Source organism: Medicago truncatula, chromosome 7 (genome assembly GCF_003473485.1).
Source record: "Medicago truncatula cultivar Jemalong A17 chromosome 7, MtrunA17r5.0-ANR, whole genome shotgun sequence".
Classification (NCBI taxonomy): domain Eukaryota; kingdom Viridiplantae; phylum Streptophyta; class Magnoliopsida; order Fabales; family Fabaceae; genus Medicago; species Medicago truncatula.
Window position 1 is genome coordinate 54,572,466 of NC_053048.1, and position 12,103 is coordinate 54,584,568.

General features: G+C 34.8%; 1 pseudogene; it reads left to right on the forward strand.

Moving 5' to 3' along the window:
- Positions 1 to 3,089: 3,089 nt before the first annotated feature.
- On the forward strand, positions 3,090 to 12,103 carry LOC25499677 (light-inducible protein CPRF2-like; annotated as a pseudogene).

The window sequence follows — 12,103 nt, forward strand, 5'->3', positions numbered from 1 at the left end:
GGTCGAAGGAAATATATAAAGATACTGATTTTTTTTTTACAAATAAAGATACTGATTTTAAATATAATAGAATTGTAAACACATATATAATTCAGATTTGTAAAACTAATATCTCTTAATCTAACTATATAATATTGTGTAAACTACATATATAGTTCAGATTTGTAAAACAAAATATCTTAATCTAACTGTATAATATTTTTTCTTTACAAAAACTATACAATTTTTTTTTTAAAAACTTTATAAATTATTATAAAATTACTTTTACATAAAGAAAAAAAGTTATTATAAAATTACTTTAAACTAATGCTAACTTATATATTAAAAGACCTAAGCAAATACTAATTTTGTGTGGGATGTATATATTTTTTAATTTAATTATGTTAATTTCGGATATCACACTAGTTGTAAAGAAAAGAAAAACAAACCAAAAAGAGATGAAGGAGACTGCCATGTCACGATTACAATTAATTTAAGAATAGAAAAAAAAAACTAATTGACATTTATGTAGTAATAATAAAGTTAGGAAATATATGATCACTACACGGTTTTACAAATACAAGTAAATAGAAATAAAATAATATCAAATCTTTTCACCGATCCAAATTTAATTATCATTCATTACCCAAGAATCAAGAAAACAGTATAAGTATATTAGCGTTTTTGCTACAATAGAATAGCATTTATCATAAGCATAGAGAGAAACAAAGAAAGATGGAAAGAGTGTCATATCGTTGGCTGAAATATCAGAAGAATATTGGCTGACGTCCAATATGAACAAAGAAGGGAATACAAATATGAATCGAAGTGATTCTGAATGGAATCTCCAGCAGTATCTAATGGAAGCTAATGAAGAAGTGATTCTTCAACTTCTATATCTTCTACCGTTGATATCAATAATAATATTATTGATTCAGATATGCGCCGCCTTTGCTATTATAACTTGGGTATGTACTTTTTTTTTTTTTAAACTTTACAGCAACCATAAATATATTTTTTTTGTCATGATTTAGCCCTAAATTAATAAAATTTAATTTATATATTTTGTGTGTATGAAAATATAGTTTTATGAGAATAAAGGTGGGTAGGGTTGGACAGGGTAGATAAGACAAGGCAAGTTTCTCTCTTTTTTTTTTTTTTTTGTAACTAACAATTTACTAAAACAAGCTCGACAAGTCAAATTGCTTTTTGGACGGTTCCCATGATAAAAGTATAAAGGTAACATACCATAGACCACACAACAGTTTAACATGACTCTATTACGTTTGACTCGTGTGAGTGAGATAGTACTACTATCATATTACGGTCTTTTGCATTGTTGTTGCTCACAGCCGCACCGTATATAACCTAACTATTTTAGTTTAATATATGATCTATTATTTGACCGTCAATTAATTATTGAGTTTTTCTAATTACACCCTGTTTAATTCTGATTACACTTAAAAATGATAAAATTATCATTCCATAAAATTTAATTTTCAAAAAGCATCTTCCTTTTTTTCTTGGTTACACCCTAAAATCCCTCTTCAGTTTAAGTAGGTTATGTAAACTTAGTTTCAGTAGGTCATGTAAACTGAGTTTAAGTGTACATACTTATACTCAGTTTAAGTAGGTCATGTAAATCGAGTTTAAGTGTACATTTAAAAGTTCAACCTTGTTCAATGATTCTATCTCAGTTTAAGTATGTACATGTAAACTTATTTTAAGTAGGTCATGTAAACTAAATTTAAGTGTACATACTTAAACTCAGTTTAAGTAGATCATGTAAACTTAGTTTAAGTAGCTCATGTAAACTGAGTTTAAGTATATACTTAAACTCAGTTTAAGTAGGTCATGTAAACTGAGTTTAAGTGTACATCTAAAAGTTCAACCTTGTTCAATGATTATATGTAATATCAGTTTAAGTATGTACATATAAACTTAGTTTAAGTAGGTTATGTAAACTGAGTTACACTTAAACTCAGTTTAAGTAGGTTATGTAAACAAAGTTTAAGTAGATTATGTAAACTAAGTTTACATGAACCTACTTAAACTGTATTTAAGTTAACCTCAACAATGTAAAACTGAAACTGTCGTACAGTGCAGTTGAACAAGAAGAAGAAAATTGAAACCAGCGTTATTGAAAAAGAAGAAAAAATTCACTTATTTATATGCAATCGAGTATGAATGAAAGATGTTTTGATTTACTCTTTAATCTTCCATAGAGATTAATTGAACATCAGGATTGTTTGATCGTTGGTGGGTGAAAGAGAGTGAAATTTTAGAGTGACAATGAATGAAATCAAGATTTTAAGAAAATTTATATAAAAGGACAATTTTGGTATTATCAAAAACTTTTCAGAAATATATAGGGTGTGAATAGAAAAACTCTTAATCATAAATCATCTTAGGTAAAATTTTAAAAATATTAATAATTTGACAATGGTAATTAACTATTTTTCAAGTGACAATGGTAATTGATTATGTATACACAACCTATTTGGGATTGGCCTAATGGTTGGTTTCAGATCTTGGAGTGTGCTCCTCTCAAGGTTTTAAGTTTGATTCTCTTTGGTGTCAATTTCGGTGGACAAGTTCATCCAGGCTTTGCTTTGGCTTAGAACGGGCCCCCCGCAAGTGGACAGTGGAATTGGTCCCCTTAGATTAGTCGATCCTTAGATCGGATCGAGTTTTCGAAAGAAAAAAAAAACTTTTTATACACGTAAAATCATAAGCACTTTACAGCGGAGGAAAAGAAGTTATTGCTAGATGTTCGATAACTAATTAATACCCCCTCCATTTTCTTTTTAAGTGTCTTTTTATGGTAAATTTTTCATTCCTATTTAACTGCCTTTTGATATTTTAAATGTACAATTTGTCAATTATACCCTTTTCAATTACTCTTATCTTTTAAGATGTGCAAAATATTTAAAAAAATTGACAATTATTTGCTACGAGAGAGATAGTGCGCAAAAAAATAGGAATTGTTGGATTAAAAAATAATAACTGACAATTGTTTGTTATTGTTACGAGAGAAATATAACATATTAAATTTATTGGAAAGATAAAGTGTGCGCAAAAAAAACAGAGAAATTTATTGGTGGATTAAAATGAGGTATAATAGGAAGAAAACGTGCAAAAATACATCTCGTTATTTTAACGTTAACTTTTTAAAAAGGCAATTAAAAAGGAACGAATGGAGTAATTTTTTGTTAAATTTCTTCAAAAATAAAATGTTCTGATGAATCATATGTTTTAATTATCCAACTTATATTTATTATTAGGATAGATTTGTTGTTCTTCTCGGTGCCGGTTTCTGGAATTGCTATATAATTTGTCTCTCTTGAACTTGAACTTCTTTTGTTTCATATCATGCTAGTTTTTTGTCATTTAGACCTTAAATTTGATAGTTCCCATCACTCCTTTAACTAATTAACCTTCCAGTAATGCTTCTTAATCATGGAAAAAATTTCTCATTCTTTTTCCATGTATAGGTGTTTTGTATAATGACAAAAAAAAAAAAATTCAAATGCTTTGAAATATTGAAGTATATGTTATTCTTTTCCCTATATGCTTTTGAATTATGGAAGCACATATATGAGATTAATTTTTATGTTGTCCCTGACTCTGCGTAAAAGTTCTACCTTATTAGTACATCACAACCATTCTCTATATATTGATGTGACGGTTATTATTGATTCACAAGATAAAAACTTCAGTGTATATTTATATATAAAGATCATAATGTTATTTTGTAGGTGTTATAAAAAAATAAGAATTTATATTATAATTTTTTAAGGGAAATTTGTATTATATTTGTTATATCATTGATATCATTAAAAAAAAAAGTATAGTTTGTTATATTATTAAAGTGCAAAATATCTAGTATTATCTATACATATAATTTTTTTTTAATTTTTTTTGTCTAGTAGCCTAGTGGCTAGAGCTCACAAAATTAAATATGGAGAAGTGGGTGTCCGGGATTCGAACCCTGGCCCCTGCATAAATTATGCAATGCCCCTACCAACTGAGCTAAGCTCATTGCGACCACAAAATAATTATATATTAGATTAAGATAACATTTAGACTCCGTTGAACACTCGTGAATATAAATTAAATCCTTCATTTTCCGCTTTCCAATTATATGTTGTGTCTGGTTGTGGATCGTTGGAATCGTCTCAACACTTATTTTTACATTGTAATTTTTTTGGTTCTGTTTGGCACTTCATTTATAGGTGGTTAGGCTTGTCCGTGGCTGTCCCTTTACAGGTGCCGGCCGGATCATTTTGCTCAGTTTTCTCGTATTGCTGGTACCACTAAGGTGCACCATTCTATTCTTCAGGTTATTTGGTTTGCTGTAGTTTGGGAAATATGGAAGGAAAGAAACAATAGGTTGTTTAATGTCAAAGATTGTTCGGTTATCCAGGTGGTCGACAAGATTAAGTCGCTTGCTTTTACGTGGTTGAAGACGAAGTTTAGTTCTCTTCCCTTCAATTATCATGGGTGATGGCTTAGTCCGTTTACCATTTTAGGCATTGGCTAAGAGTTTCTTTTCTGCTTTTTGTTTATGATCTGTTAGGCAACTTTTGTATATATTGTTCTTGACTCTGATGTCCTTTCCTGAGTACGTCTTGTGCTCGGAAAGACTCTTTTGAGGTGGTATTATAATTCATTTTAGCTTCTTCAAAAAAATTATATGTAGTACATGCCTCATATTTAATTTCTGGCTTACTGTATTTCAATTATCATCAAAGTTGGATTTACTATGCAGTATTAATGTTATCTTCTTCTAATATTCCTGGAAATAGGGATCTTCTGGCAAATTTCAGGAGCCTGAAATTGGACCACAGACATCTGATCCTTATGAACTTGGACTTCATCCTACTGCAAAAGGTTTGAATTGTTAAACACATTTGTATGCAATTATGAAGTTTAACATAGAAAACATTTGCATGGGAAATTTATAAAAGTTATCCGTCTTTTGTATTTTATTTATCTGTAGAGTGTGGCCCTGCTGGAGCTCCTTCCATGCCACAGAAACCTGTTGTTACAGCAATCAGGTCAACGACAAGTGGATCCTCAGACGAAGAGAAAGCTGATCAGGGAGAGGTTAATATGAATAGAGACAATAACCCTTCCGATGCAAAACGACTTAAGAGGTAACAATATTCTAGGAGTTCAATATGTTTCACATACGACATGATAAACACTTGTGTTATAAGTGTGTGTTTGCTTAAATCGCTTATCCAAACATGGTCTTAATGCCTTATGACATTGCCTTTTCAGGATGCTCCAAAATAGGGAATCAGCTAAACGATCGAGAGATAGAAAGATAGCTAAGAATACTGAGCTTGAAACACAGGTCTGCATGCATGCTTTTTAAATCCAAGTCTTATGCCTTCTCTTATCTGATCTCTGTATCCATCCTAATTAGTCTTTCAAATCTTATTAGGTCTCTACATTAAGAGGTGAAAATTCTTCATTGTTGAAGCATTTTTCAGATGTGGACCAAAAATATAACAATTCTGCTGTTGAGAACAGAATATTAAACGCTGATTTTGAAACAATAAAAGCGAAGGTAAGTCCTTGATTTAACTACTTTACTAGTAAAACTTGTTATAGAAACCTACTACTTGGATCAATACTCTCTCCAAACCGGAATGCCTTAAGCTTACGCAGTCAGAACATCGGAGACTACTTAGATTAAGTTTGGATGATCGAGATTCAACCTCGGTGCATTGATTGTTGGAACACTAGTGTATAATGAAAAAAACTTGGAGTATACTAGAGAGTTTGTGGAGCCTTTGGAATGTAAACACAAGGATGGAGAAACTAGTGTAAAGTGTGAATTGAAAATTTTATGTCCCACATCGGGTAGATCACACACTCTAGTAGAAATCCTCCTTATAAATTGAGAGCTCGGGAATAGTATTCTTCACTCCAAAATTGAGAATCGAATACTCTTCTCTGGTTTTCTCTCCTCTCTTCTCCCTCCCGTGGTTTGTGTTGACGAACCGTTCTTTCTTTCCTCCTTCTTTGGTTTATTGAGTGGTCTACGTACCATATTAGAGTGGTTTTTCGAAACTTTTCGAAAACCATATTGAGGTGTTATTATTGAGCGATTTCTAGCAGTGCAGCCTTTAATCGTACAGTTAGAATCTGAACTGTTTTATCCTGGAGACGGCGCGGTTGCTAGTCTACCTTGCACAACTTAGGTAGTGCCGCGAAACGTCTTAAAGAAAGCGACCTGATCGTGACTCACCCCGGTAATAGTTTCAAAGCTCTGTCGTAATTTTCAAATTACAAAAACAACATTTTTAAGACGTTTCGAATACGATACGATGAGTTCTGAAAAAATTACCGCGGTTTCAGCTGATGACTTTAACAAACCGTTTCTGTTTACGGGTAGCCACTTCAAACGTTGGCAGCAAAAGATGATGTTCTTCTTGACCACTAAAAAGGTTGCCTACGTTTTGAAGGAAGCTATGCCTGTAGCACCTACGAGTTCGACTCCTGCTGGAGCGAATAATAACGGTAAGGCAGCAGACCCTACTGCTGCTGAGAAAGCTGAACCTGAGAAAGCTGACCCAGATAAACAGCTAGCCATAGATATTGCTCTATGGAAGGAAAATGACTACCTCTGTAAGAATTATATTCTTAATAGACTCACAGACCCTCTGTATGATTATTATAGACTCTGCGATACTGCTAAACAATTATGGGAAGCACTTCAGAAGAAGTATGATACTGAAGAGGCTGGTGTTAAGAAATACGCCGTAAGCCGCTATCTGAATTTCAAAATGAGTGATGATAAGTCCGTTGAGGCACAATCACATGAGCTGCAACAAATTGCTCACGAGATCATAGCTGAAGGGATGACACTTCCCGAACAGTTCCAAATAGCTGTGATTCCAGGCAGGAGGCAGCTTATCAATAATCACAGCTATTTGGAACTGTTCGGGAAGTGTCATCCCTTCAGCTATGATCTCGTGAGCAATTTGTTGCAGCTCATGTGATTGTGCCTCAACGGACTTATCATCACTCATTTTGAAATTCAGATAGTGGCTTACGGCGTATTTCTTAACACCAGCCTCTTCAGTATCATACTTCTTCTGAAGTGCTTCCCATAATTGTTTAGCAGTATCACAGAGTCTATAATAATCATACAGAGGGTCTCTGTGAGTCTATTAAGAATATAATTCTTACAGAGGTAGTCATTTTCCTTCCATAGAGCAATATCTATGGCTAGCTGTTTATCTGGGTCAGCTTTCTCAGGTTCAGCTTTCTCAGCAGCAGTAGGGTCTGCTGCCTTACCGTTATTATTCGCTCCAGCAGGAGTCGAACTCGTAGGTGCTACAGGCATAGCTTCCTTCAAAACGTAGGCAACCTTTTTAGTGGTCAAGAAGAACATCATCTTTTGCTGCCAACGTTTGAAGTGGCTACCCGTAAACAGAAACGGTTTGTTAAAGTCATCAGCTGAAACCGCGGTAATTTTTTCAGAACTCATCGTATCGTATTCGAAACGTCTTAAAAATGTTGTTTTTGTAATTTGAAAATTACGACAGAGCTTTGAAACTATTACCGGGGTGAGTCACGATCAGGTCGCTTTCTTTAAGACGTTTCGCGGCACTACCTAAGTTGTGCAAGGTAGACTAGCAACCGCGCCGTCTCCAGGATAAAACAGCCCAGATTCTAACTGTACGATTAAAGGCTGCCAGAAATCGCTCGAGAATAACACCTCAATATGGTTTTCGAAAAGTTTCGAAAAACCACTCTAATATGGTACGTAGACCACTCGATAAACCAAAGAAGGAGGAAAGAAAGAACGGTTCGTCAACACAAACCGCGGGAGGGAGAAGAGAGGAGAGAAAACCAGAGAAGAGTATTCGATTCTCAGTTTTGGAGTGAAGAATACTATTCCCGAGCTCTCAATTTATAAGGAGGATTTCTACTAGAGTGTGTGATCTACCCGATGTGGGACATAAAATTTTCAATTCACACTTTACACTAGTTTCTTTACATTCCAAAGGCTCCACAAACTCACTAGTATACTCCAAGTTTTTTTCATTATACACTAGTGTTCCAACAATCCCCCACTTGAATTCAAAATTGGTTTCGAAAGTTACGTTTTAAACGTTTCTTAAAGATTGCTAGTAAAAAAAGGTGTCGCCAACAACTTGAACCTTTGCATAGTGAGTAGTATTCCGATTAACAAGAGTTGCTTACAGCATTGAACTCTATCTCAGACATAGGACCCACACACAAACTTTTCTTAGGTGTTTTCTAAAAAGCCCGTGAGTTAATGGCCTTGTACGTCTTTCCCAGTTTTAACGAATGCTCTAGGAATTCTGCCTCGAAATTCCATAAGAACCGGCCTCAGTTCTACATATGTATAGGTGAGTCTATCAGAAGTACTCCTGTAGCTATGTACTTCACTCCATAAGGAGTATAGATCTCATTAAGAGTTTCTATTATCTCAACCTTCGGTCACTGCAGGATCATGCGTTCTCATAGCATGTTCAATCACTTGTGATTTGTTATTACCCATTGAACCTAGTTCTTGGGATCTCCAATCATTTAGGTCGGGTTTCCATCACTTATGATCAATAGGCATTAGTCCCATCCTACTGGATGTATTTGCGACTTTCTCTCTGTTTAGTCCTTTCGTCAAGGATTAGCTAAGTTTTCATTTGTTCGTACGAAATCTACTCTTACCGTTCCGTTCGAAAGATATTCGCTTATCGTGCTGTGTTTTCGTAACGATTCTCAATCTTTGTGATAGCCGCGGTACTATCACAATGAATTAACACAGCTGGTAACGGTCTCTCCCATAAAGGGATTTCAGATAGCAAGCATCTTAGCCAACTTGCTTCTTCACTAGCAGCAGCTAGTGCTATCATCTCAGATTCCATTGTGGACTGAGCCAGAATGGTCTATTTCTTGGATTTCCAGGAAACAGCTCCTCCAGCAATGCTAAATATATAGCCACTAGTCGCTTTGGAATCATCTGATAAGGTGTTTCAATCTGCGTCACTGTATCCTTCAAGCACTGCAGGATATCTCTGATAATGCAGTCCTAGAGTCATGGTCTTCTTCAAGTATCTCATGACTCTTTCGATAGCTTGGCCTGCTCGTAAACTTGCATAATAGTCCCACGGCGTAGCCGATGTCGGGTCTAGTACAATCAGTGGCATATCTGAGACTGCCAATGATGCTCGCATATTCAGTTTGTCTAACACTATCTCCAATGTTCTTAAATAGTTTCACACTTGGGTCACAAGGTGTGCTCGCAGGTTTACAATTGAAGTAATTATATTTCCTTAAGATCTTCTCAACGTAGTGAGATTGATTCAAGGAAATTCCATTATCAGTTCTAGTAATCTTGATTCCAAGAATTACATCTGCTTCTCCTAGGTCTTTCATATCAAAGTTGTGGCACAACAATGATTTCACATCTTTAATGGCATTAAGGTTTGAACCAAATATGAGTAAGTCGTCTACGTATAGACATATGATCGTGCAAGTGTTATTTTCGTACTTGGAATAAATACACTTGTCGCTTTCATTCACCTTAAACTCATTCTCAATCATAAGATTGTCGAATTTCTCATGCCATTGTTTCGGTGCTTGTTTTAGACCATACAAAGATTTGTCTAACTTACAAACTTTGTTCTCTTGTCCATGGATTACGAAACCTTCAGGTTGGTCCATGTAGATTTCTTCTTCTAATTCACCGTTTAAAAAAGCAGTTTTTACATCCATTTGGTGTACTATCAAATTGTGGATGGCCGCCAAAGAGATTAGTACCCTAATGGACGTGATTCTAGTTACAGGTGAATATGTGTCAAAGAAATCTACATTTTCTCTTTGTCTAAAACCTTTGGCTACAAGGCGTGCCTTGTATTTGTCGATTGACCCATCAGGTTTTAGTTTCTTTTTCAAGATCCATTTACAACCTATAGTCTTGCATCCAGGAGGCAAGTCAGTTAGGTGCCAGGTTTCGTTGGACATTAGAGAATCCATTTCATGATTTATAACTTCTTGCCATAAATCAGCGTCAATTGAAGACAGAGTTTCCTTGATGCTTGATGGATCCTCCTCTATAGTATACGCCACATATTCGGGGCCATATTCTTTAGCAATTCTTGCTCTCTTACCTCTACGAGGTTCTATAACATCTCTTTCGATGTTTTCATTGCTTGTTATGATTTCAGAAGGTTGATCAAGAACTGAGTTATCGGTGCCCCCACTATTACCCCCACTGTCTCCTGACTTAAAGGGAAATTTATTTTCATAGAAGTCAACATCATTTGATTCTATGATCGTTTTAGATTTCAGGTCGTAAAACCTATAGGCTTTACTATTTAAGGCATACCCAATGAATACACATTCATAGGCTCTACTTGCTAGTTTGACTCTTTTGGGGTCTGGTTTTCTTACATAGGCTAGGCAGCCCCATGTTCTAAAATAAGACAAGTTTGGTTGTCTTTTCTTCAAAGTTTCATATGGAGAAATTTTGTTCTTTGTTTTGGGTACTCTGTTTAGCACATAGCAAACAGTCAATAAAATTTATCCCCACCAATGAGGCGCTGCTCCGGAGTTAAGCATTGTTGCAACTACTAATTCGGTAAACGTTCTATTTTTTCTTTCCGCTTTACCGTTCATTTCAGGAGAATAAGGAGCAGTTGTTTCATGAATAATTCCGAGTTCTTTATAATACTCATTGAATGTATGTGATCCATATTCAGTACCTCTGTCACTTCTAAAACGCTTGATTCTAATATTGAATTGATTTTCAATTTCTTTTACATACTGTTTAAATATTTCAAGCGCTTCATTTTTATTTCTCATTAAATACACATGTGTGTAATTCGAGCAGTCATCTATAAAAGTGATGAAATATCTTTTTCCGTTTCTAGTCAAGTTTCCATCTAATTCGCATAAATCAGAATGAATTAATTCAAAAGGTTCAGTTATTCTGGTTACTGATTTATGTGATTCTTTATTTATTTTTGCTTGACTACAAAATTGACATTTTTCAAAATTGTTTAAAGATATTTTAGGAATTAATCCTAAACCGCTCATATTTGAAATAATTCTTTTGTTAACGTGACAGAGTCTAGAATGCTAAATATTAAAATCACACAACATATAAGCAGAAGAAGAAATTTTATTCATATAAATGTTCAACTTAAACATGTCATCAGTGGCGTACCCTTTCCCAACAAAAATACCATTCTTAGTGATGGTGTACAAATCAGCCCCTATGCTTTGAGTAAACCCAGCCTTATTCAAAAGAAAACCTGAAACTAAATTCTTCCTAATTTTAGGAGTGTGCAGCACATCCTTCAGTATCAGAGTCTTTCCAGAGGTGAACTTCAGCTCTATATCTCCGATTCCAGCAACATCAGTGGAGTGGGAGTCTCCCAACAACACCTTCTGATCGTCACAGTCTTTATTCATCATCCAGGCATATGTTCCTGTCTCCTTCGAAATCAGGCTTATTGTGAACTGTCCGATCTGAATCCAATATCAACCAATGCACGGACTGCGTGAATGCAGCAATATTCCAACTGGAAGGAATCCATTTTCAATTGATACATGTGTATTGACAATCATCTGATATGCTCATTTATTCCCTTTATGTTGTTCTCATTTTTAAGGTGAATGCGGCTAAAGAGAGATGTAAAAGATTAACTGGATCAATTCCGGCGTTTAATGCAATGCCAATGTCTGAGGCATCGTCAATGGGAATGCCATTACTTGATGGAAGCCCTTGAGTTATCAGCTGATGCATATGTGCCTGTGCAGGAAAATCGAAATAATTTCTTTTTTCAACCAACTTTTAATAATCCAATGTCCAGTCATGATATGAGAGGAGACAATAATGGGTTGGGAGGCATTATTTCTTCAGTTGAAAGTGTGCAGAAGAACACCGCAGCAGGATCGAACAAGATAGAAACAACAAATTCCCTGCCGCGGGTGGATAGCTTTGATCATCAACTGGATTCTTTTTGTGGTGATGCAATGCTGAAGAAGACAAGTGATAGAACAATTTGATTACATGATGTTTTCATGAACACATTGTTCTGAAACAATACTTTTCTTTCCTATTTGAAAGTTA